This window comes from Thermobia domestica, chromosome 15 (assembly GCF_964235325.1).
Source record: "Thermobia domestica chromosome 15, izTheDome1.hap1.1, whole genome shotgun sequence".
In the NCBI taxonomy this organism is placed as follows: domain Eukaryota; kingdom Metazoa; phylum Arthropoda; class Insecta; order Zygentoma; family Lepismatidae; genus Thermobia; species Thermobia domestica.
The window spans coordinates 126,560,944-126,587,884 of NC_137468.1; the positions used below are offsets into that span (position 1 = coordinate 126,560,944).

Here is a 26,941-nt window from a genome sequence, read left to right on the forward strand (position 1 = left end):
ATGTCCAATATGCAAAGAAACAAAAACTCAATTGTGTAAAACAGCATGTGAAAATGTGTTCTGTGTTAAGTGTATGGTTACCTGGTTAGGAAATAATAACACTTGTCCTTTGTGTAGAACGGTTATATATAATAATAATTGATAACCCGGTTTATTCTAGATATTGATAGCATGTTTTTATGTAGAATTAGGTTAGTGTAGATTAATGTTAAACTTTTATGTTCAATAATCATAAAAGTTATATTTACATAACCCTTACCTTTATAAATATCTCAATCCACATGATAATCATACTTTTTCTTTTACTTTATTTAGAAGGTTGATTGAGTCTCCCTTACAACTAAAACAATCATCATTCATCTTAGCTTAAACACAAGTGGAATGATTCACTATTCATACTAACCTTTTATGTAATAATAACCATAAAAGACATTATATATTTACCCTACAACATTACTTTTATCTATCCAACTATTATGTGAATCATCAAATCCTAACCATTTAACGTATACTTTATCACCTTTCTTTCTCAACACTTTCCCCACCAAGTATTCATCTTTATGTTTCGTCTTTAATAGTTCTGGTTCATAAAATCTACCTTGTACATCTTCTTCTTCTAAATCTTTAATTCTATAGGTAGGTGGATTAGATGGAATAACTTCACTAATAACAAATACTTCTGTTGACCAATTAGGTGTATATCCTTTCTCAAATAACCCTTTCGACTTACTTATACGAACATGATCACCTAATTTGTATTTGGGCTTAACACGCTTATATTCTTTTTGATACACTTTCTTTAATATTCTTCGCTCATTTTTCTTGTTAACTTCTATAGGTTTTAAACCAATTGTTCTATGAATTTGATGATTATACTCTTTAACTAGTGTTGGTAATGTATCTATCCATTTATAATTTCCTTGTGTTGTGAACTTCTTCCACATATTTTGTTTAAGTGTTTTGTTAAATCTTTCAACAACAGAAGCTTTTTTACCACTATATGTTGAGTAATGATTAATATTGTTTTTTCTCATCAAATCTTCAAATTCTTTATTATAAAACTCTTTCCCTTGATCTGTTTGTAAATTATTAGGTTTTCTTTCTTTTAACACTGATTCAAATGCTTCTGTAACATTCTTCGCACTCTTATCTTTAACAGGAACAGCAAATGCATATTTTGAAAACACATCTATAATAGTTAGCAAATACTTATACCCTTTATTGATTTTGGAAATACCTTTTAACACACCACTATCCATTTCTACAAGATCAGCTTGCCAAAGATCATCAATACCTTTAATAATAACACTTAACCTAGGATAATTTTTTCTAGATCGTTTATGAATTTCTTCTATAATATCTTCTCTAATACCTTCACCTTCATATAGTCAATCGGGCTTTTTAATGAATTGGGATTTATTAGTACCACATACAACACATATACCTTTCTTAACATATCTCCCATTCTTTGTCTGTTCTACTCTAATGGTACCTTTCATTGCACCTGTTGATTTCTTACACTTAACACAATACATCATTATTTATTAAAAGAAAATAATTAAGGTTCTCTTTCTATATACATAATAACTTCTAATAATTTTCCTTCTTCCATAGCTGAATTTTTTTGTGCTTGAAACATAATTTTATCACCCTTTTTAATGTTTAAAGGAAAATTTACGACTAAAGTATTGTTCAAAAATATATCTAAAAAGTATCTATCCAAACTTAATTCCATATGCATTATTTTTCCCTTGTAGAGAAACTCATAATCATTAGATAAATTAAATATTCTGAAGATTGGATTTGGAACATTTCTAGTTCTCAATCGACATAATAAATTTATAGTTTCTTTTTGCATAATTAGATTAAAAGTTTCCTTTTTCATCATTTGAAAATCTTGTTTTGTTGTAAGTGTATTTAATTGGGATGATATTTCTGACTTATATTGATTAAATTCAGAAACAGGAACTTTTGCTTTAAATAGAATAGTAACATTATTATTGGTCTTTTTAAATTCTTCCATATATTCACCTGTTAAAACCTCAATATCGTCTTTCTTTATATGCGTGTCTTGTAATGATTTTAATACATCTTCAAATTTGTTTCTATCACTTTCTAATTGGTTGTTAATATCGCTTTTCACTGACTCGAGCTGGTTTAACGTAATAGCATCTTGTTGATCAATACCATTAGTTATACTAACTAGTCTTTTTTGTGTAAAATCAATCCAGGATCTATAATTTGTTGTGAAAATTTTATTTAGTTCAGATTTAAAATTTGTACGACTCATTAAATTTTGATGTGTGTCTCTTATATTTTTCAAATTCTTCATTCTTAACCACATTATCTAAATTCCTTAACTGCTCTTCACTAATATCACTTACCTTACTTTTAACATTACCAAAAATATCCATATTTATAATATAATAATTTGAATTATTTAACAGCAAGTAAAACAGTTATACGAGCTCCACCAAAATCAATCAAATCACCGTTCTCATCTTTAATTGAAACTTTGAAATTATTAAATTTATTGTGATGTATTGGGAAAAATATCTTTTCATTAGGTTCATATATAATTGGTTCTCTAAACTCTGCATTTGTTCTAAATGTTGCTATTAAATCTGTTTCGTTGTGTGTTGTATCATTGTGTTTTAAAATCATACCTTCTGCTAAATCACAGTGAATATTTATAGTATCAAACAGATGAAACCTTGGTGGCTTATCTCCAACACGTTCTATCTTTTCAGCCAAGTTCTTTTCACTAAAACCTAATACAGTATTAATGGTATCTAAGGTTATATCACATTGTTGGCTAAATATTTTAACTCTATTTTTCCTTCTATCCTCAGTAAATTGAATATTTTTAAAAGGATCGTTGGTATATGGAAGGTTTGATTTAATATATTGTTCTAATTCTTGTAAACTATATTGACCAGGCTGAATTATGAGTTGTTTTGTAAATTTTAAGTTACTATTACAAAATGTTAATTTGTTGTTCTTTTCTGTAATGTTTGGAGTTAAGTATGTTGTATAAAATCCTGCAACAGCTACTTCTAAATCGTTTTCAAATGGGTAATGCAATGACATGTTTAATACAGATGAATAACCATTTAAATTAAATACCTTCATTTATTATATAATAAATAACTAATATGGATAATTGGGATATTAAAGTAAGGTTAACAGAAGAAACAGCGAAGAGAAAGAGGAATGGTGAGTTGTTACCTGATGATATAAGATGTTTAATAGTTGGGCCTAGTGGATGTGGTAAAACAACGTTAATGATTGATAATTTTTGTTAGCACCTAAATGGTTAAAATATGCAAATGTTTATATATATTCTAAAAGTTTAAATCAACCTAAATACAAACACTTAATACAACTTTTTCGAGATATAGAACGCAATATTAAAGACACAATAGCAATAATAAAAGGAAACAATGAAGAGATTATTCCATTAGATGAATGTGAGGACTATTCTGTGGTAGTATTTGATGATTTCATATTAGAAGAACAAAATCACGTTAGAGAATATTTTACTCGAGGTCGTCATAAGGGTTTGAACTGTTTCTATCTTGGTCAAACATATTCTAAAGTACCAAAACAATTAATTAGGGACAACTTAAACTTTCTTTGTATATTTAGACAGGACAATGTAAATTTAAAACATATATATGATGAATTTGTTGCATCTGATATGTCGTTTGAAAAATTACAATTATTATGTAGCAAGTGTTGGAGTGAAGAACATGGTTTCTTAACAATAGATATGACTAGGAAGGTGAATAATGGTAAATATAGAAATAAAATTAAAGAATTTCTAAAAGTGTAAACAAAACGTATATGAATGCAGGTGAACGTATATGTTAAGTTATGTTATGTTATGTTTTTATTTTTCTTTATATAATAAATGGATGTTAATAAAGCTAAGAAGTATATTAAGTTAAAAGAAGAACTTATTAAAAGATTTAAGGAAATTAAACAAAGTAATCGAAGTAAGTATGAAAAATTTAAAGAACAAGATCAGCCTGTTATTGATGCAATTAAAGATTTAGGGCAAGATATATCAAAAGTAGCAGAAGAAAATAAAAATCTAATTCAAGAGTTAGTTCCAGTTGTACATAAAAGTGCGAGAGTGGATTCAAGCTTATTAGAAACACCACCTATGTATGATAGTTCTATAAATGAAAGTGATACGCCTATAACAGAAGAAATAAAACACATGAAAAAACAAATTAAATATAAAGTAGAAGGAATAGAATCTTTAGCAACAACTCATTTTGGTAAGATTGCCTCAAGATATTATGCAACTAGAGATGATAAAAGTTTTGGAATACAACCATATGATGAAGATGGGAAAATTATAAATATGATAGGAAATGCGGAAGTTAAAATTCATGGTGATGATTTAGTTATTAATAATCGACATTATACAGGAACAGAAGGTTTATGGGAATTATTGACAAAACATAATCCAACAAATTATAATAATGATGATCTAGAAAAATATAAACAAATAGTAATTGATTCTAGTGTTGCATTTCATAATAATGATCCAAGTACAAGAAAACAAAAATCTAGTAAAAGTAAAAAATATAAAGAGATTATCAAACCTATTTGGGATGAATATATAAAACCAACAACACCTTCAAAAAAGACACCAAAATCTGGAGAAGGAATAAAGGTATATAACGAATTATCAAAAGAATACATATGGATGGATGATGTGAGAAAACTGATTGTTATTGATGGGGAAGAAAAATCTGGAAATGATAACTTTTATAATGAGAAAGTAGGTATTATGGATATGATTAATTCTAAACTCATACAATTTATAAGTAATGATCCAAAAGGTATAGGTTATTTGATAAAGATATAGAATACGCTGCCACCAAAATTTTGGAATAGTGAAAAGTATGGAAAAGGATTAGTAAATGATTTGATTAATAAACTTCCATTTGAGTTGCATATACCAGGTTTTAGATTTTGCGGGCCTGGGACTAAGCTACAAGAAAGATTAGAAAGAGGTGATAAAGGTATTAACCCATTAGATGAGGCTTGTAAAGAACATGATATATACTATAGGGATAATAAAGATACAGAATCAAGACATATTGCAGATAAGGAATTAGAAAATAAAGCTTGGGAAAGAGTTTTTGCTAAAGATGCTAATTTAATAACTGAAAAATTACCTGCTCTTGGAACTGCTTTAGTGATGAATACAAAAGTAAGATTTGGTTTAGGTTTATAAGTAACAAAAGTAAGATTAGGTTTATAAGTATTTTTTAGTTTTAGGTTTATATGTACTTTTTATGGAAATGTTTCCATAAAAAGCTTTTAATTATATAATAAATATGCAGTTAAAAGGTTTTACATTTACGATTCCTAATCAGGAACTTAAACAATTAAATATAGATCACATTTTAACTAACAAACAACTCAAACAAAAGGAAGCAAAACTAAGTAAAGGACAATGTATGTCTCTATCTCTTTCTATACCACAACTTAAGAAAATAAACAAAGAAATGAAGACAAATGATAATAAAGTTCATTATGGTGGTTTTATATTTACTATTCCAACGATTTTAGCTTTAATAGGTGCTCTAGGTTCTGTTGCTGGAAGTGCGGCTGCTATTGCTAAGACTGTAGATGATGCAAAAAAGAATAAAATGGAATTAGAGGAACAAAAGCGACATAACTTAGCAATGGAAGAAAAACAAGGTGGTAGGCTTTCAAAAAACGTAAACTCCCAAACAGTAAAGAAACAGAAGAAATTAAACCTTTAAGTAATTTAGACCTAATACAACTTGTTAAAAAACTTAAGATAAGAAACTTTAGAGGTGTATTTTTGAGTGATGAATTGCCTAAACATCCAAGGAAGAATGAGTGTGGTATTGTTAATTTTGATACGTCTAATAATATAGGAACGCATTGGATTTGTTATTGGAAAAAAGGAAATAGAAAGTATGTGTTTGATTCATTTGGAGGTAATCCACCAAAAACACTCGTAAAATATCTTGGTCATAATATAGAGTACAATAGCAGCCGTATACAACATTTTAAAGAGGTAATTTGTGGACATTTATGCATTACAGTGTTAAAAATGTTTACAGATGGGTATAGTTTTTCAGAAATTATTAGTCAGGTGAATAGGAATAAGGATATTTGGAGAAGTTATATTTAAGTTTTTATGGGCTTAATTCATAAAACGATTACAAATATTTTTTATAATAAGTATGGATAAGATAGAATCATATGAATTACAATCCTTTAAACCTAATCAAAAAACAATCGAAAATTTAAATAAGCCAAACAGGTCTATTGAATTTGATATTGACGTGGGTGATGGTTTCATACATCCTTATTATGCTGATATTTATGTAACTTTTGAAATTAGAGGTAGAGATGCTGATGGAGAATATACTACAGGTCAAAATATTAGACTTATTAATAATTTCTTCCCACATTTGTTTTCTCAAATTCAAGTTAGTAAGCATGGGCAGATATTAGATATTATAGATTATCCTGGTTTAACTTCAACAGCTGTAAACACATGTACGATTTCAAAACCAGAGGCAAATCACTATGATGAATGTGGATGGGAAGGAATTACGTGGGCCAGAACAGATGAAGAAATAGTGTTTTTGCTCAGACTTTTGCCAGGATTTTGTTCAGATTTTTAAGATATTATGTGGAAAGGAGGTTTGAAATATACATTTAAAAGAAGTGGTTCTGATGATAACGCATTTGCTATTTGGAAAACAAAAAAGCAGGATGAAACATATGAGAATGATCAGCCGCATCCAGGTAAAATTAAGATTACAAATATGGAGTTAAGAATGCCTATTGTTAATTATGAACCTAACTATGCCACCTTGTTAAGATCTAATATGTTAAAAGAAGGTAAGATTCCTATTTCATTCAACACGTATCAATGTTTGCAGAAGACTGTTAGTGGAAAGTATTTAGAATTCGATTTAACCACACAATTTAACTCAAGTGAATTTGATATGCCTAATTTTGTGATTGCCTTTTTCCAAACTGATAGAAATGATAATCAAGAAAGAGATTCAAGCTATTTTGATCATTGTAAAGTTCAGAATATCCATTTTCGTAATTCTAGAAATGAATCTTTCCCATTAGAATCTTTAAACTTAGATTTTGCAAAACATAAGTATTTGAAAGTTTATGAAATGTATACGGTATATAAGCGAGCTACAATTGGAAATACTGAGATGTTTTATTATTCTAAAGAGTTTTTAGAAAATAGACCAATGTTCGTAATTAACACAAGCAAGCATAAATCAGTAACTGTAAGTGATAGAACTAATTTGAAACTGACTGTTAATTTTGAAAGCGATGTACCAGATAAAACAATTTGCTATGTTGTTATGATTGGTAAGAAAAATTTAGAGTATGATGTATAGAAAGAAAAAATAATTGAGAAGATATAAACCAATTATATGTTTATTAGATTAGTTCAGTTTGTAAGTGTTTTTATGACAATATCATAAAAACTTATTTAATAAAATGACTATTCCAGATAACATTCCACGTGAGAATTTAATTGTGTTAATTGAAGATACTATATTAAAGCTTGAGAAGTTATTAATGAAAAACAAAAGGAAGTTCAAGAGAATAAAATGTGTTTATACTACTCTTATTACGTTATCAATTCTATTATCAGCTTCTAAAGGGTTCATCAATGTATTTATTCCTGTTACAGTGTATTCAATTATTACAACTGCATTTGCTTCGGCTTCTGCTGTTATCACTGGTCTATCAACACGGTTTAATATAGCTTCAAAGAAAGAATATTATAAAAATATGGTGAATCGAATTGGGCTGTTTAAAGATGAGCTTAATGTAATTAAGCTCATGAATGGTGAATTAACAGATGAAAATGTAAGAGATATTGTTAACAGAATCAATGACATACTTAACGAAATTCGAGACTATTAGAAAAAATTCTATATAATAAATATGGCAAAACACGTTGATTTTTTAAATAAGCTTGGAAGTCTTGAACAAAAACAGGTTATTGGATTAAGAGAATTAGAACTAAATACAGAATATAAGATTGTGAAAATGGAAAAGATTAAAACTAAGTTTGGAAAGAGCATATTAGTTGAGTGTGAAGAGTTTAAGGTATTTCTTCCACCTAGATTTACAAAACACTTAACAGATAAAATGATTGATGAGATCGTTAACGATGGAATAAAAATTAAATACACTGGTTTAAAAGATAACTATCCAACTGTTGAGTTCTGTATGTAAATCCAAAAAATGAAAAAAAATGTGTCGTCAGAAGTAAAAAATGGAGTGCATAGAATGGATCATCAAAAGAAATTTATACTTACTAATAATTTTAATGTAATTGTGAAAAATGTGCAAACCGAAGTTCAAGTAGTTTTTGATATTAACAGCTGTCTATTCAGCTTGAATTATCATCAGTGGACAGAGTTTAAGAAGTCATTGTTTCCTATAGAGAACGAGGTTAGCAGAAGATTCCATTATCAGTATCTGAACTTGTAATTTTAAGTATGTTTTAAGTATGTTTTAAGTGTATAAGTGTTTTTATAGTATCAACACTATAAAAACTAAGGCCTTGAATATACAGAACACAATGTCATTTGAATTTTAAAGATACATGTATAAATAAGGGATTTATTTGAGTTTTTTTTATAAATATATCCTTAGAGTTATGCAATTTATAAGACATTCAATAGATAGGAAATTTATTTGTCTATTGATTGTCGTTTGAATTTTGAAAATCGGTTAATAAACAACGGAGATATGACAAATTCGGAATAGTATCCTTAGAGGTATGCAACCCACAATACATTCAGAAAATGGCAAATTTTTTTCTCTGTCGAATGTCGTTTGAATTTTGAAAATCGGTTAATAAACAACAAAGTTATAACGACTTAAAAAAATAACATCCCTCGAGTACGCCATTAAAACAGGGTTGGTTATCGTTTCCAAAAAATTATCATATTTACCTTATTTACTACTAGTTCATTTGTAATAGTTTCAGAGCTTAATTCGTAATTTTAACAATTCTGGAAAAACATGATAAAAAGAATTAGTTTCCAACCCTGTTTGTCACGTGAAGGTAAAAATCATCACGTTACATTGTCACGTTATCTAGCTACAATTTTCTCTCTCCTCACAATCGAAAAAGTTTTAAACTTCTTACTTTAGTTATAACGTGACAGAATTGGTATTGTTATTACTACACTTCCATATACTGCTTGACTACTAAAAAGAAAGAAAAGAAAGACATCTAGACTGCCTGAAAGAATGCAACTTGTGACTTAAAAGGAAACAAGTTCTCCTTTACATTGTTACTACAGCTAAATTCATATGGAAGTCACGTAAGCAACTTGCATGCAAAAATCTTCCTCATATACAATGGAAGTAGATAGCCTTGGCTTTAGTTCAACTTATTTTTTTTCTCACCAAGCAAACTGGATTGTGTGTGCATGTATCAGTGAGTTAGATGAATGAAAATATATATATACTGTTTGGCTGTGCGTTTATTCAATACTCATATACAGTTTAAGTTCATCTTCTTATTACTCGGGCATTTGTGAATCGATTTTAATCAAACAAAAAGTATCTGTTAAATTAAAGACAGCACTATAAGTTTTAGATGTAAGTTTTTATGATTTTAAATGTCATAAAAACAGTAGTTTATTTATCTTTACTCCCAATTTGAATAAGGCATCATCCTTACCCTCCATTTCAAAAATGCATTCATATAATCAATCCACTTGTTATTATTAATATGATTGATAAAGATATGATGGTTCTTAAAACTGAAATAGTAGTCTAAATTCTTATAGGGTAATGCATTATTCCACAGCTCGTGTATTTTATTAAGATGATATTTTGCTTTTTCATCAAGTTGAACTTTTCCATTCTTATAGTCGATGTAAAATTCTAAAAACATTAGTTTGATATAATTCAGCTCGTTTTGTAAGTCTATAAATTCTTTTTCAGATAATTGTTCAGGATTTACAACATGATAAGCAAACGCACCTATTTTTTCTGTTTCATCATTTTGTTTGCTTATTTTATTCCGGCATGCTTTACACTCATCTCGTCTTGTATTACCATTTCTAGAGAACTCTTGATATTGTTTTAATTCTCCACAAATTACACACTTCTTCATGATTTATTAAATATAAAATATCCAAAATACTTAGTTTATTTTTGTTTGATTTTTAAATGTCATAAATATCTATATGCAGTGCAATTACTCAATTTACTTTGTTAAAATACTATGGCTAGTGGTGGATTTTAAATTTTCGATGTATATAATTAGATTCTATGCTGGGGGGATTTCATATATAAAAAAGCCTGGTTTGAGGAAGTGGCCCCAAACTGGTTTTATGAATACTACTTATGTCTACAATATGTGTGCAAAATTTCATTCCCTTCGGTTCACTTCTTTAATCTTTCGGGCGTTAATTTTCAAAATTTTGGGGTGGGTTCTTTTGCCCCCTGAAACCATTTTTCCGCAGAAAATCAAAAACCGTATTCCTTTGTTTTTTGCGTGTTGTCTATACGTAAAGTTTCCTGGCAATTCTTCGTGTCCTTTACACACATTTGACATAGTATTACTAGCACTTTTCATATTCCGTGATGAAAGGTTTGCAGGTGTCCGTGCCCCACCCAACATTTTTTTTCATGAAAGTTCGATACCCGTATCCTCATTTTACGTCTGCAATCTTTGTTCACAATTTCATTCCCTTTCGTTCACTTCTCCTTGCCTTTCGGGCGTTAGCTTTAAACATTTTGCGTGGGGACTTTTGCCCCCTAAAATCGTTTTTCCAATGAACATAAAAACCCGTATTCGTTTATTTTTGGCGTATTGTCCATACACAAAGTTTTCTTCATGTCCTTTACACACATTTCACATAGTGTTTCTAGCACGTTTCATATTTCGTGATCAAAGGTTTGGACGGGCTCGTGCCCCACGCAACCTTTTTTTTTAGGAAAATACGAAACCCGTATCCTCACTTTACGTCCGCATTTTACGTCATTTTATATCTGTGCACAATTCATTCGCATGCACTTCGGTTCAGTTGTTCTTGAATTTTCCGTTGTCAACTTTCAAAATATTTGGTGAGGTTTTTATATTAAATCTTCACATTATGTAACTTTTTTTTCATTTTATGAGATAATTTTTATTTGCGGTGGAGGAGAGAAATGCTTTCCTGTGATATGTGTTTCTTGCCATTCATCTTGTTTGAACTGCTTAAGTAAGATCATGTTGTAACTTTTGATGTCATCCAACTCCGCCACGATAATAAAATTGTCATTTTCCATAACTCGTTTTATTATGTAATTTGCAGTTTGCCACACTGATATATTTGTTACAAAATTGAGGTTTGGTCCAACGCCTTTCGAATTCGCAACCAACCCAACCGCCTAGCTTTCTGGGTTGCCTGCTATTGCAGGAAAAGGAGAATTGCAGGTGGTAATGCACTTTTGGAGTCGTGTATACAGTCTATCAAGGAAGTAAATGTACACCTGTTTTATGAGTCTGGCATTCCTGCGTTCCAGCCATGAAGAATATGAGAATTAAATCAATCAAATATTTACTGAGGGGAAGAAGAAAAGTCTAATCTGAATAAGACATTGCAGAGTGCCAAAGTGTAAGTACGAATAGTGCATGGTGTAAATAAATGAAGACACCAAAAGAGAAATCCACACAGCTGGTAAACGGAGAAAAAAGAGTAAAAATTGACGAAGTGGGAACATAAAATACAAATGTCTTCAAATATGCCAACACCTAAATGTTTGCGAAGCGAAGATCCTGGTGTAGTGGTTAAGACGCTAGATCATAAATCCAAAGAACGTAAGTTCGAATCCACTCGAAGTAAAACGATTTTTTAAAATAATACATACAGCACGTAAGAAGTGGTAAAAGAGAGCGTATTACCCGTTTGAAACGTTAAGTGAAAACGAGGCAAAAATTCCAGTGACATTTATTAGAGAAGTGAAACAATGAAAACGAGGTAGCAGGTATATCTAATCAGGGGTATGTATCAGAGGGCGGTGATCGGAAAAAGGAAATTTTCCCGAATTTCACACATGTGAGTCTCTACAACAGACAAACTTCTTCAGAAATATGCCTATTGCAGAGACGATGATACACCACCGATTGCGCTAGCCAAAGTTTGAATGGTGTAGTGCTTTTTCCTTAGAACGAGAAATCAAAAAGTGTATACTGCAGATCAATGAAGTGTTTCGAATGTCCTCATAATTTCCTATCCCTTTCCAAATTAACATGCATAAATCATCTCTATCATGATACAAGTGCTTGGGTCTACTTTCTTAAGGATCGCTCATTTAGTATAAGAAGTCACTCTTTGATTCTTCACTATTGCTTTGAAAAAAAACTCTAAAAAAATTTGAAAGGGGACAAGCTCTAAATAGGCGGTCAATATGTGAAAGTGACATCGTGATTGTCTGTCCGATCACCACGGGAAATCGAATGAACCGTTTGAAATGAATATTTGAATACATTTAGTACTTGGAAAAAAATGATTATCTGACGTCTAGTGGAAACTTGACAAAACGTCACAAACATATTATGAATTAATATTTTACTCGTAGTTAAAAATGGCTGCTTTATTGGATAAAGAAAAAAAAGACTTAAGCAGAAATAGAACCCAGGACCCTTTACACCTGAGACGTGGATCTTTCTGACTCTGCCACGCCTTCACTTGGTAACTTTACGCTTCGTCTCATACATGAGGCGAGTTGGAACCTTTAAGACGCTTTTCCCCCAATATTTCTGGCAATTGCGCTACTCCAGTTTGTAATATTAACACTTTAAACGTGCAGTACTACCTCCGAAGTATATCCCCGAAGTTTATTTTAAAAAGTCTGCTTTCCCCTTGTTAGTTAACTCTCGCCGGGCTTTTCTCACCTTTCTTCCATACAATACATATTCTAAGCGAGGAAAGGAGTATTAAAAACGTAAAGAAAGAGAGTTTCTGATGAAACTCTTATGATAGGAAGATGAATCTCGGCATTTAAACTCCTCCTTACAAATCTGTAACCACGTGGTGCATCGTTTTCGGGAATTCCAACTCTAGCAAAGAAAACAAGGCAACTGATACAATATCTTAATTTCTAATTTTGTATTCATAAACTGGCCAAAGTGAGTAAGCATTTTAGCTGTTTACAATAAACATAGAAGATATTTGGCAGTTGGAATCACTTGGATCTCTTCCATTTCACTTCGATTGATATACTATTCTATTGGAGAAGAGGTTTGAATATTTCGCAAAAAATATTTACATAAACTTATTCTTCTCGTTCGAAAAATGAACATTTCAACTAATTCGTGTCGGACCTTTAAAGATTGCTCCTGCCTATATTTTAAACGAATTGTATATTCAATTTTTTGATTTTTAAAAATATATTTACAGGTCTTTTGAACCCGTATTACGAACCTAGACAGCGGCGCAAATCTGTCTTCAACATTAGGGGGAGAGGGTAAGACCGTTCACATATATTATTTAAAGCGATGTTCAAAATATTATGAAGTTGATAAACAATGCTGTGGAGCATCAGGGGAGCAGAATTGTCTTCAACATAGGGAGGCAGGCAGATTTGAGGATTATTTTGGGGGACATCAATTTCATCTCACTTTCCTTTGTGGCAATCGGACCTAAATCATCATCAGTTTCCTGCCAAAAAAAAACTTCAAATCGGATTTTGTGAGGACAGTCCTCCTCAGTTCCAAATTGGAGGAGACATGTCCCTGTCATTCCCCCAGCTTTTTCTCCAGTGAACCTAGAATCACAATTTTACGAAGCTAAAAATCAAGTTTAATTATGGATCACAATGGTTCAGCGAGTCATCAACTTTTATACGCATATTTGTGACTTTAATGTTTTTTGGGTTATATGGAAATTGCTCTAAGCTTGGCTTGTAGATTAATAGAGACCTTCCACAGTTCACAAATATATCACCTTTCCTGAAACGGATAGTTCTAAGACTGATCAGTTGATTCTATGGGAGTGTAACATCCCTTTCAGCACCGAGACTATATGAGACATGGTTCCACAACTTAACTTGGGATCCCTAACTAAATGAACTCCCTTCAGAAATCAATCTCTTGATAGGTTGATTCCATAACTGTTACATTCTTTTCATTCGCACGTCAGTATTCCCAAATAGAATATGACCTTCCAGAATTCCTACTGTCATTCCACTCGGTATGAACACTAATTTATTGATCATATTCTCATTTAATAGTGGACATGATTTCTTTTTTTCAACATACTGAAACATCTAATAATAAGACAAAATATACTAATATTGTTTCTTTCCTCTTCTTTTTATGTTTTTACACAGACTAGTAATTCATTGACAACATTGTTTTTTAGAAAGGTGTGTTCAGTTCACAGTTAAAACAGAGATAAAACAGCCACCTGAATGCTCCTCAGGTTATATTGCTTTGGTTTTCTGCCTTGTGGTTTGCTCTTCTGCCCTCAGGTTAAATTGAACCAACCTGCTACTTTCATTTCAATTACTTGTATATTTAGTTTCCGATTTAAGCTTATTTTTATATTTTATTAATGGAAAGAAATCTAGAATATCGTTACTCTTGATCTACCTAGGTAGATCATACTTGCAGCCTTATATTATTACCTTAGACGAGAATAAGAAAAAATCTAACAGAAGGGCACAATAATACTACAAGTAATGGCCGTTCTTTCCCCGAAAAGAGAAAAAAAATACTACAAGTACTGGCTGTTCCTTTGGTGAAAAGCAAAAAGAGTAAATATTACAAATGACGGCTGTTGTTCGATGAAAAGAAAAAAAGGTACTTGCCGAAGATTCGAACATGGATCGGCTGATTGGTAGGATAGAACGTTACTCACTACACCACACTCTTAGGTGTCTGTTTTCTTGCTATATACTTTAAACGTTCATTTTATGATTTTTGTTTGTCTCGTCTTACCGTATAACAGTTTTCTCTGTTTTCCCTGCTTGTCACACTATTCGTGTTATTTGTTGTGTAAATTGCATTTGCAAACGTAATATGTTTTGTTGTTTTACTTGGATCCACGGCTTTAAAAGTTTTAAAGGTCAATTACATTACGCGAAATGATTTTCTCATATTTTCCATCACTTCAAGGGGCAAAAGATAATATCCATGAAAAAAAATCACTTACTTATGAAACAGAAAATCCACCACGATACATGATTCTTGCTCTCATCTCTAGATGGAGAACTTTGAGCAAAGAATATTGATCATTCACCTTCCGTGCAGCCATTATTTTATGCGAAAAAATATGTTACCTGGGGTGGAATCGAATGGAAGTTTTCTCTTTGGAAGGCAAGCATGATACTCAGTGGCGGTTTTAGAGTGTAGGCACGGGCCTACCCAAGAATTTAGAAAAAAATTAAACGCGAAAAGATACTTTCCACTTTTTATATTAATGGTAGATAATTATTTAACAAATAGCATCAACCACTCCTGTAAAATTTATTTCCTCCTCTCATTAATCAATCAAATGTGTGTATGTATCCATAAGTGAGGGAGCGGGCATACCCAAAATTAAAATCCGCCCCTGATGATACCGATACCCCACAGATTACTCTACCGAAAATGTATATTTAACAAATTGTGCAGTGATTCTTTCTAAGACAAATAACATGAAAAGAGGATACTTCAGATCAGTGAAGTTTTGAACGCCACTGGTAATCCCCGTAGATGTTGTTTGTCCTTTTTCAACCAACATTCGTAAATCATTTCCACCAGATGTGTGATTCCACCCTCTCAAGGATTGCTCGTTTAGTATGAGAAGTCACTCTTCGATTTTTCACGACCGTTTTGTAAAAAAACCTTTGAGTTGAAAAGAATTTGGACCTATGTTGATTAGCTATATTACTCAGAATTTCACCATGTTATCCCTACACGATCTTCCCACAGGAAATCATAAATCAAATAAGTTGGTATTACTAAGTTCAGCCCTGATATTTGGAGCGAACCGCTAATGTTCTTCCTGTAATGATATTTCCACCAAAGTGCATGCCGAAACTCATTTATTCGATGACCTGGGGACAAATTAGTGCCCATTAGTAAACTAAATAACATGCAATGCAGGAAAATTACATAAACATTAACATATACAGTAATTTCAGCACTAAACAAAAAGTATTATCAGCACTAAACATTAACAATAATAATTGCTACGAAACACAAAAAGGAACAGCTGAGCTCCTAACGACAGGACTTACAGTTGTGGCCAAACTATGTTAAGAGCCTCTGTGTTCAATAATCCCCAACGGACTAGAACCAATGTCCACTCGCACGAAGACGTAAGTTATTCGTTAAAGTTAAAACTATACAGTGAAGGTGATAATTTATTATTATTATTATTATTATTATTATTATTATTATTATTATTATTATTATTAACATACTTTTGAATATGCACGGCGAAATTACTGTATAATATGATAATCTTTATGTAATTTTCCTGCATTGCATGTTATTTAGTTTACTGGCCTGGTACTTACAACCTATAATTTTGAGTAGTACATATTTTGATTTAGTTTGCTTCGGAGATACCTAACTTGCAATAAAAAAGGGTTCTCATTTGAAAAATCAATGTTTAGCCCCCTGGGTCTCACACAGGGCCGCACATATTTTGACAGGCACGAGCTTCCGATAGTTCCTTTGATATTCTGCAACTTTTGTACCTCCTAAATTTTCGAAAAAACGCATACTATCCGAGATATTTAGCCGTTCCGGAACTTTTGGCAAGCACGATATACAGTATATATATTGTTTCGGCCTGCGGCCTTGACCAAGGTACCCATAAGCTAAATTTGGTAACTCTCAGCCCAGACCCCAGGCCGGTCCCGGTAAACGCTCCCCATGAGAACCCCTGGTTCGAAATTAAAAAAACAAACGCTTCTTCTCAATGACCCCTCTATTATGACCCCCGTTCCTAAGCTGATTGAGGCTAAATTTCAAAGTAAACGCGATCTTAAGTTTCACCATTGAGCTCAGCGACCACGAAAGCTATGGATTTGACAATTATATCGGTCATTTTAGATAATTGTTACATGTCTCGGTAACCTCCCCCACATGTGACCCGGGCCCGCATACAATTTCACCTGAATTTGCAAGTCATCGGTAATGAAAGTATCACCATTGATCTCAGCGACCGCGAAAAATATGGATTTGATACTCATATCTGTCATTCTGGATTATTTTTACATCTTGGTAACCCCCCCACATGTGACCCTCGGTCCGCATACAATGGTAGCTGAATTTGCAAGTCATAGCTAATAAAATTGTCACCATTGATCTTAGTGACCGCGAATATTTTGAATTTGACACTAATATCGGTCATTTTGGGCTATTTTAACATGTCTAGGTATCCCCTACCCGCTGACCCGCGGCCCGCATACAATAGTAACTGAATTTGCAAGTCATCGCTAATGGAAGTGTCACCATTGATTTCAGAGACCACGAAAACTATGTATTTGACACTAATATACGTCATTTTGGATTACTTTTATAGGTTTCGATATTTCAGCCCCCCCCCCCCGGTGACCCATGGCAAGGAGCCGAATAGCGTTAATTTGGAAGTTTATTGCGAGAGAAGCTTTATTATTGATTTCAGCGACAGCTAGAACTATGAATTCGACATTAATATCGGAAATTTTCTACTACTTTTACATGTCCCGATAAACGCCCCCCTGAGACCCCCTGTTTCGAATTTTGAGAAAAACGTTTAACTTTGATCTGGAGCGTGGACCAAGGTATTTGTGACTAAAATTTGGTAAATCTCCGTCTATTTTTCTGGTTCCCAAGCCGGTTCCGGTAAAAGCCCCCCTGAGACCCCCCTGGTTCGAAATTTGAAAAAACGGCTTCGTCTTGATGTGGGGCCTGGGCTAGGTTCCCCTGACCAAAATTTGGTAACTCTCGATCCACTCGTCTGGTTCCCAGGCCGCACACAGACAGACAGACAGACATACAGACAAACACACAAACAAACTCTTTATTTTATTTATATTAGATAAAGAATTAATATACTGAATATCAGCTCTCCAACTTGAACGGCTTGCGAGATACTAAATTTTTCGCAAAAATTCGGACCCTCTTAGAATATGTAATATAATGAAACCGATACATTTATGATAACTTCCTAGTTGAGATTGAGGCTTAAGTATATACCAAAAATCATTTCATTTGACTTTGCAATTTGGATATGATTATCATGCACACATAGTCACATTCAATTTTTTATATAATAATTCATATATTACACATGATTGAAACATTTTCCCCAGTAGTTAGCTCCTCTACGAAATAATAGGCTGCGTCTCAAATAAGTCCTATTGCTATTATTACAGTTGCAAATATCAATATCTAAAATTGCCTGAAGTTCTTTTGTCAATAGAAACAAATGAAAAGAAAAAGGATGCCTTGAAAGTAGACAAATTCACCAGTGTTCAGAAGCTGTCTACAATGCACTGAGCAGAATGAGTCTGTGGGTCGTAATACGTTGTTAAGTCAGAGTGGGTCCTGGTGGGTGGGGGTTGCAGTGGGTCACGTTCTGTTGACCCGCGGCCCCCGACCCGCTCCATCTCTGGACTGTACATACGGATAAAACAATCATATATATGTATTTTAACCTTCTTGATTTTACTGAACCTTCACTAATTTAAGATAATTTACAAAAAATGCAAGAAAGCAATTATTAATAACATATATAAAAATATAGAAATGTATTTTGAAGGAAAAAGTAATCTTTGTACTCGAGATTCGAACTCGACTTGCCTACTCAATAAGCAGACACCTTACCGACTTATCCACAGCACAACGTGCAACTTGTCGTTTCGAAGCTTTATTTCTAATGTGTGTGTTACGTAACACCGCTACCAGATGTCAGTAGTGGTGCGATCACCGTCTTGAAGACCCATTTTGCAGTTACGAAATCACTCTTTTAACCCCCATTAATCCGATTTTTATATACCTCTCTCTCTCTCTCTCTCTCTCTCTCTCTCTGTATATATATATATATATTATATTGACAACAGTAAGTAAGAGTATAGATTTAGTTATTCTTGATTTTAATCTACAGAACAAATGCTTTTAATGAAAACATGGGGCCTGTTGCCGTAGTTGGCTAAAGGCCGTAAATAAAATTCATTCTTCAAGTGTAACTGGGGTAACTCCCGACTTTGGCTGATTTAAGACGTTTGATAACAGCGCGAGTAATGGTTGGTTTATAAACGCGGTTCCTATAACGTGTGTAGGTAAGTGGTTACAGCGTCTGACTGTCATTCTAAGGATCTGGGGTTCGAGTCTCGGCCTGGACTGAGTTAAACTTTTTTCAAGGAATTAAAGACTATAAATGATGTTCGCGTTTGATGCTGAATGAGATTTATCCTATGATGGGAGAAAAACCAGGACGGATATAGGGGGCAGGAGGAAAGACGGACACGGTTTATCCTTAAGTGTTAAAATTTAATTTATTCCCATGTCTTTTGCTCTTTCCTTTCCCTCTTTCCTTCTTTTCTCATTTTGTTTAACTTTCCATACTTTTTCGGTCTCTGCATGATGCGTATTATTCTTTTCGTTTCCTTTGCATTAATTCCTATCTCTTTGATCTTAAAGTGAATGGAATTTCTGCAGATTTATCTCGTGGTTGTTTCTCTAAGTGATGCTCTCAGATAGTAATACCTTTTCCTCCAAATGGAGGAATATCCTGGCATGTTATGTTTTCGGGCATGTATTTGCTGTCATGTTGTTTGTCCAACTATCAGACATACAGTGAAACTATTCTGCTACTGGAAAAAGCTATCATTTCTTATGTATTCAACCTCCACTTATTACTGTCGCTGACTGTACAAAGGTGGTTACTTTCGGTCAAAGAAATGTTAACAAACGTATATATAGTAATAAAAAGAAGATAAGAGGTTAATTAATATATCCTACTACACCCAAATTCTACAAAAGGTCTCGAAAATGTATATAAAATACACATGTTAAAATTCTAAATATACATCCTAAGGAAATTCAGATAGTTTGCCTGAAATGTGAGTAGACTCAGTCTTCAATCGCCTCATGCATTCCGTGAATTTCTTACTTAATGGTGGACCAAAAAAGACATGTAAAACACAGTACCAAATAATATATCCATAGAGCCAGTTTCTTAACTCAATAAACCACGCAAAAGTTGGATCTAAGCCATATTAGTGAAATATTCGTTAATACAATACATGTAAAGTTCAGTTTAAGAAATGCTCCACTTAAGTAGGTGTAATCCTATGGTCTATGGAACCCAAAATGTTCAATGGTGCGTTCATAAAACTTCTACAGTGACTATCTTAGATAAAAGTTCATGCTGTTCCAAAGTTTAAAAATAAACTCTGTAGTATCAATGAGGGATGCATTGCAAAAACCTGGCTATTGGTTAGTGAAATCTCATAGTTAAAATATATACGTGTCAGGAACACATCTTGGAAATACTCAAATGTAATTACAAATAGGCAGGTAATTTCCACATAAAGTACCAAATATGGTAATTGTTTAGAGTTAGAATTTGAAACAAATTTCATAATGAGCAGTTAAAATATAAAAGAATGACATAATAATGATGTTGGGTTAAACTTTATGACCTATTCACATCCATAGGACCTCAAGTTATGCTGTATTACGCGTCTAAACAATACTATGTAGATATAATTCTGTAGTAGAAAATTCATGTTTACAATAAATCATACTTGCGTCTACAATATAAGTTTCATGGAGCATTTTGAAAATAGTCATACATGTTAAAGCAGATAAAACGGGAAATAAAATGAAAAAATGTATAAATGCTAGGGTAGGTTAGTTTGAATGATCAGTCAAATACACCCTGTTTCAAAAACAATATACGCATTTCGATTGCATATATTTATTGAACTTTAAGACATACGAAAATGAATTTTACACACATATTTACGAGCCTCTCAAGTCCAAATTACAGTTCAAAGTTCAAATTACAGATGTTCAATATGTCCTCTATCAGCGACACGAACACTGTCACATCGATACTCAAATTCCTCCCATTCTCGGGCAAGCATGTCCTGCGTCACTGACAGTGACGTATTTAGGGGGTGGCTTCCAGGCTTAAGCCCCCCGAAATCTTACCTAGTATATTAAAGTAAATGAAATATCTTGCAGAATTTTCACATTTCCAGGCAAAGCCTCCCCCGAAAGTTAGCAAAGCCCCTCCCGAAACAAAATCGTGAATACGCCACTGGTCACTGATATTATGGCAGTACGGATCCGGTTCTTCAACTCTTCTAGATTCAATAGGAGTGGTGGTACATAAACGTAGTCTTTAACGAAACCCCATAGGAAGAATTCACAGGGTGCCAAATGCTGTAACCGTGGAGGCCAGCTCAGACCTGCTAAGTCACAAGATCCTGGACGACCAATCCAACGGTTCGGTAGAGTTTTAATTCAGATATTCATGCACTTGGCGACTCCAGTGAGGGGGTGCCCCGTCTTGTTGAAAAATGAAGTTATGTTCGTGCAGCCTCGGAAACAACCAGTTTTGTTACATAGCGAGATACTTCTGACTGTTAGCGGTGTTTCCATTAAAGAAGAATGGACCGTAAACAGATGATCAGGATATCGCACAAAACACATTGACTTTGGGCGAATGTCGTACATGTTCGATGACTGCATGTGGGTTCTGTAGGCCCCAAATTCGAACATTTTGTTTGTTTACCTGACCACTAACACGGAAAGTCGCTTCATCGCCCCGATCTCCCCCCGCTCGATCCGCCCCTGATCTTAATGAATGCTTTACATTGTATTTGAATCTGGAGGTCTATCACAAAATAATTAAACTTGAATCGATTGAAAAACGAAAGAGAAAGCTCTTTGTAAGAATCATTTTTAAAAAATGCTTTGGTATTCCCTGTTCTTTGCAGGATTTGAAACATTGAATAATTTGGATCATTTGAAATAATAAAAGATGGTATACATTTCGAAGGGAAATAATTTATTCCGAATTAATAAATTTTTAAGCAAATTCAGAAACTGTGTTTGTATTTTTTGAGACACGACACGAGACATTTGACGAAACGTTTCGTATTGTATCGTGTCTCGCTTCAGAGAGTCCTGTCTCGTCTCGTTTCAATACTAAGAGAGTCTTACGCATTCTCTTTCCAAGAAAATGAGCTAGAAACTTGAAAAGCACATTCATTGAATTGTTATCATAGAATATACAACGGGCATAGCCACTGATGTGTAGAAGGTGACACAGGCGGAATTTGTTCTTGTGGAGCCGTTGGCGAGTTGGAGCCGTGGGGCTCTATTATTTGGATTGGGAACACTGGTTCAAAAAAATTTACATTTAGCATACATACATACACACACACACACACACACACATATATATATATATATATATATATATATATATATATATATATATATATATATATATATATATATTACACATTAATTAAAGTATATGTAACACATATGTACGTATATATATATATATATATATATATATATATATATATATATATATATATATATATATATATGTACATGTGTGTTACATATACTTTAATTAATGTGTGGACCTACGGATAAGGTCCGATTCGCCCGCCCAAAAAACTGCCTCTGGGAGGTGGGTTGGAGCCGTACCACTGAAAAATAGAATTATGCTAATCGTAATCTTCTGAGATAGACTACCCCCCGAGGAATAAGTAAATACATAAATAAATAAATAAATAAAAATAGTTTCGTAATGTTTATCTTCTGTATACGAGTAATTGAAAAATTTTAGTGTCTCAACAATGAGAGCCGTATACAGGCGATCCTGAGTTTCTGGCGGAACTTCCCTAGTTGCGGACCAAAATTTCACACTATACCCTCTTTCGGCCCTCTCCCCCATGGTAGTTTTAAGAATTTTTATCTATTATCTACTTGCTTGGAGTAACAGTTGCTCTGTATTTTCACGGGCTTGCAACCGTCAGAATGAATATCCTGACTGCTTTCCCAGCTACCAATTCAGCATGCAATAGATACATGCAATAACAATCAAATCCCACACAAACTACTCTACCGATCAAATATTTTAACATGGAAAGTTCTTATCCGCAACGTACTTTGTTTGTTTAAAATGGAATAGACCTAAATGCAACTTCGTTCTTTTTTTTATGTTCTGGAGATTCGATAGCCAGATCACTCACATCAAAAAATGAGAGAATTAGTGCTCTGACAATCAGGTAGAAATACAACATGCCATACATACATTACTCTGATTACATTGCTATTTATTCAATGATTATTTGGCTTAGAGCTTTCTTACTTTCCAGGGTACTCTTCAAGGGTATACAATTACTCTTCATTTATCTCGCGAAAAAATATTCAGCTTGCAAATTTATTTCGAGGACTTCTCATTCCCTAATACATGTTTATTCTCTCAATTTGTACGTACAGCCGACAAACTTACACAGAATCTCAACAGAGTTCAAATGTGAAGTGTCAGCTGTGAGAAAGGTCAGTTATGTGGGAGGGGCTTCTAGAGTGCAATCCTAGGAACGCTGTGGGCTTTTAGGGTGCAATTCTAGGAACGCTGTGGGCTTTTAGAGTGCAATTCTAGGAACGCTGTAGGGGGCCATCCCGCTACACCTGGACATGTACCATTCCATAGATATTCCAATCGTAAATAGAAAAGCAAAGTTTGGTTAGTTTCTTGTAGCAAGTATGGAAAATAAACTTTACTGTTTATTTAAAATTGGTAGCCTCTAACAACGAAACTAACAATAATATGTGAAATCGATATGTACAGTAGTTGTTGGTGGGATATGCCCTCAAAATTCACAGCGGGAAACTTCCGGGAAAACTATAGAGAAGCTTAAAATTTAAAGAATACCCTATTATCTATCTGTTACATAAATTTGGTGCTTGTACCTTTAAAAGAATAGAAGCTATAGACATTTCAATTGATAAATGTTATTTTGGACAATGCTGTAGCTTTTGGAAGCCGAATGACAGTATTATCTATCTGTCACGTAAATTTGATGCTTGTACTTTTAAAAGAATAGAAGTTATAGACAATTGGATTGATAGATTTGATTTGGGACAATGCTGTAGCTTTTGGAACCAGAGAGAACAAAAGATGTGTAAAAGAATACTATATTGTATGTGAAAAGATAAGGATACAAGAAAAAATGCAAAGTTTGAGAAAAATAGTACTCATTACTGTCATGAAGTGGAAATTTTAGGATAACACCTGAGAGGGAAATGGGCAGAGAATGGTAGATGTCAGTTTGACAAAATTATTGCAACATTTATTTTTTGAAATTTGATTGGAACAATCTTTGGGATCAGACCTCATAGTGTTGTGACAGCACTGCATATAGAAGTTACAGAAGTAAACAGAATAAGATGAGAAAAGTTATGTGACATTTATTCTTTTTTGTTGTTGGAGACAGAATCTGAGAGGCGGAACATCTTTTGTGTTACAGATGAATAGTTTCAGAAGAAAAAGTGTTTTTTGTTGTGAACATCTGCGTGTTACGATTTTGAGATGTGTGCAAAGATGCTATAGTTTAAAATATGCCATTTTTTTTAGAAAAAAGTGAGAAAAGATTCGCTTTTAAGAACATTTGAAATAGACGTGAAAAGATTTTTTCATCTGTTTGACAGATAAATGTGACACTTAGCATCCCCTTGGTATGCTGTGTTTTTTTCCCTTATTGGTAGCAGAAAGAAATAATGTTCAGTTTTGTGTAGAAAAGGTCCTTGTTAGCTAACTTATGGTTTTCTTTTTAACTTGAAGAATACCTATTGTAGTCCTTTTTTCTTTTTTAAAAAAGGTTCAGAATAAGCAGCGTAATATATGGTCGGTTGGATTATTAGAATAAAGCACGTGGACACACTGTTCTGAAAAGAAAGAAGAAAGAAAAAAGAAAAAATATTGTTGTTGGAGGCTTAGTATCGTGAATGCCTTTTTGTAGTTTGAGAAGGGAGAAAAACTTAGGTAGAGAGTACAAAATTTATAAGATATTAATTGAAAACATATAATTTGATGATTATTAGTATGTTTAAAAGATTAATGGAAATGGGATATGATTTTTAGCAATAAAAACATAGATTATATTTGCGGATTATGGAATTGTGCAGACTTTTAATTCATTTGATGGTGATGTTGTTTTGAATGTTGTTTTGCCCTATAATTGAAAACACGAAGTTGAGAAAACATAAAACTGGACTTTCTGTCAAATATAAAGTGATTGGTTAAGTATTGAAGTAAGGACCTGAGAAACACGAAAGGTCTATGTTTTAGCACTGAGGCAGTTTATGCCGTAAGTGAATAATGATGAAAGAATTTGTGGAAGGAAATAATGTAAAGAAAAGCTGTCTTTAAATTATAAAGCAAGTGAATGAAGATGAAAGAACTGATGGAATGATAATGTGGGAGAAAACGAAAGTACTTTGAGGATTTGGATGGACACTATATGAATTTGATTGGATTTTGAGTTTAACGTTTTGTTTAGCAGCGAGGGTATATGAGACATGGACACTGATTACTATGGAAGCCAATTAGAGCTTATAGGTATAATGTTTTTGACTGCACACTTACATGATTGTAGATGGAACAAGGCACGGCATGCATTGCAGATAACTAATGTATTAGTGAAACACTACGGTTAAGCCTAAGGTTGGATAGAGTTAAATATTGTTTATACATTGGAAAGCTAGGAACAAGTGACGAGAGGTGTTTGTAGTTGACCATACATAAATTATTATGCAAAAAAGAGTATTAATATGTAAAAAAGAAAAAAATATATACTTACAGAATTTAAAAAGTTGTGACGCCTTGGATGTTTGACGCGAAGTTAGTGCAAAGCACACACCTTTTGCAGATGGTTGAAAAGAAGTCTTTTGTATGTACAGAAATTCTTTATCCCGTTGGCTACCCAACATTTATTGTTAAGGAAAGAATATGCATTGTGTCTGAATTTATCCTTTACAGACAGCTAGTTGCGTAAATTTTGTGTTGAATTGAATGGGTTTGTAGTGGGGATTCTTTAAAAGAATTTTGTGCTTTAGAAAAAAGTGCTTGAAGACACGCTGTAATTGGGCTTAGCTGATTTGGAGGGGGACTGAGCATTTGAAAAAAAGAAAGTGTATTGAAGAAAATGGAACGCGTTATTTTACCTCCGTTTTTGGTGAAAAAAATATAAATATGGTGCTTCGGAGAAGAGGCTTATTTCGATTTTAGACATTGCCTGTGTTGGGTGAAGCGGTGACCATTGAACGCACATTTTAGAAAATACTTATATTTGGAAGGTAAGTTGAATTCTCTTTCCTTACATATATAAGTTAACTTTTAAAGCTGATTAAACTGTAAGATATTAAAATTTTTAGTAAGTAATTTGATTATTTTATTGCAAACTGTAACGTTAGGTTAATTTATATTCGTTTACTTTTAAGAGAAATGAGGAGAAATATTAAAGAGAAAATAATAATTGAAGAGATCTGGGAAGGATTAATTTTTAAAACTGTATGCAAATGTACATAAGAGCATAGAACTTAACTTTAAACCACTCAAGTAATTTTTATTAAACTTTTAATGTTTATGTTACTTATAAATATTTTGATATGGAATTACCTAGAGAATAATAGTGTTATGTGTTTGCGTACGAGGTGTTGGATTCCTAGTAATTATTTACGTTTTTTGAGTTAAAAAATGAATATTTTTTCTTTGCCAAGTTTTATTATGCCATATTAAAATTTATACGTAATTAATTATTTTCTTATTTTTTCTCTTAGAATTTTGCTGGTTCCTGTTTTCTCATTATTGCAACAATTATTGGATTTGAGGTAAGAATTTATTTATTTATTTTTAAAAAATATTTGAAG

The 26,941-nt window shown here is 32.8% G+C and overlaps 1 long non-coding RNA gene across 2 annotated transcripts in view; it reads left to right on the top strand.

Moving 5' to 3' along the window:
* LOC145671899 (uncharacterized) overlaps positions 1 to 26,941 on the top strand; it is a 59,962-nt gene that overhangs the window by 26,405 nt on the left and 6,616 nt on the right. The window contains exons 1-2 of one of the 2 annotated variants that reach the window (XR_014128567.1): positions 26,182 to 26,368; positions 26,852 to 26,902. This is a non-coding gene — a long non-coding RNA (uncharacterized LOC145671899). Of the gene's footprint in view, positions 1 to 26,181; positions 26,369 to 26,851; positions 26,903 to 26,941 lie in introns of those variants that run through there. The other variant, XR_014128566.1, reaches the window with a different exon arrangement.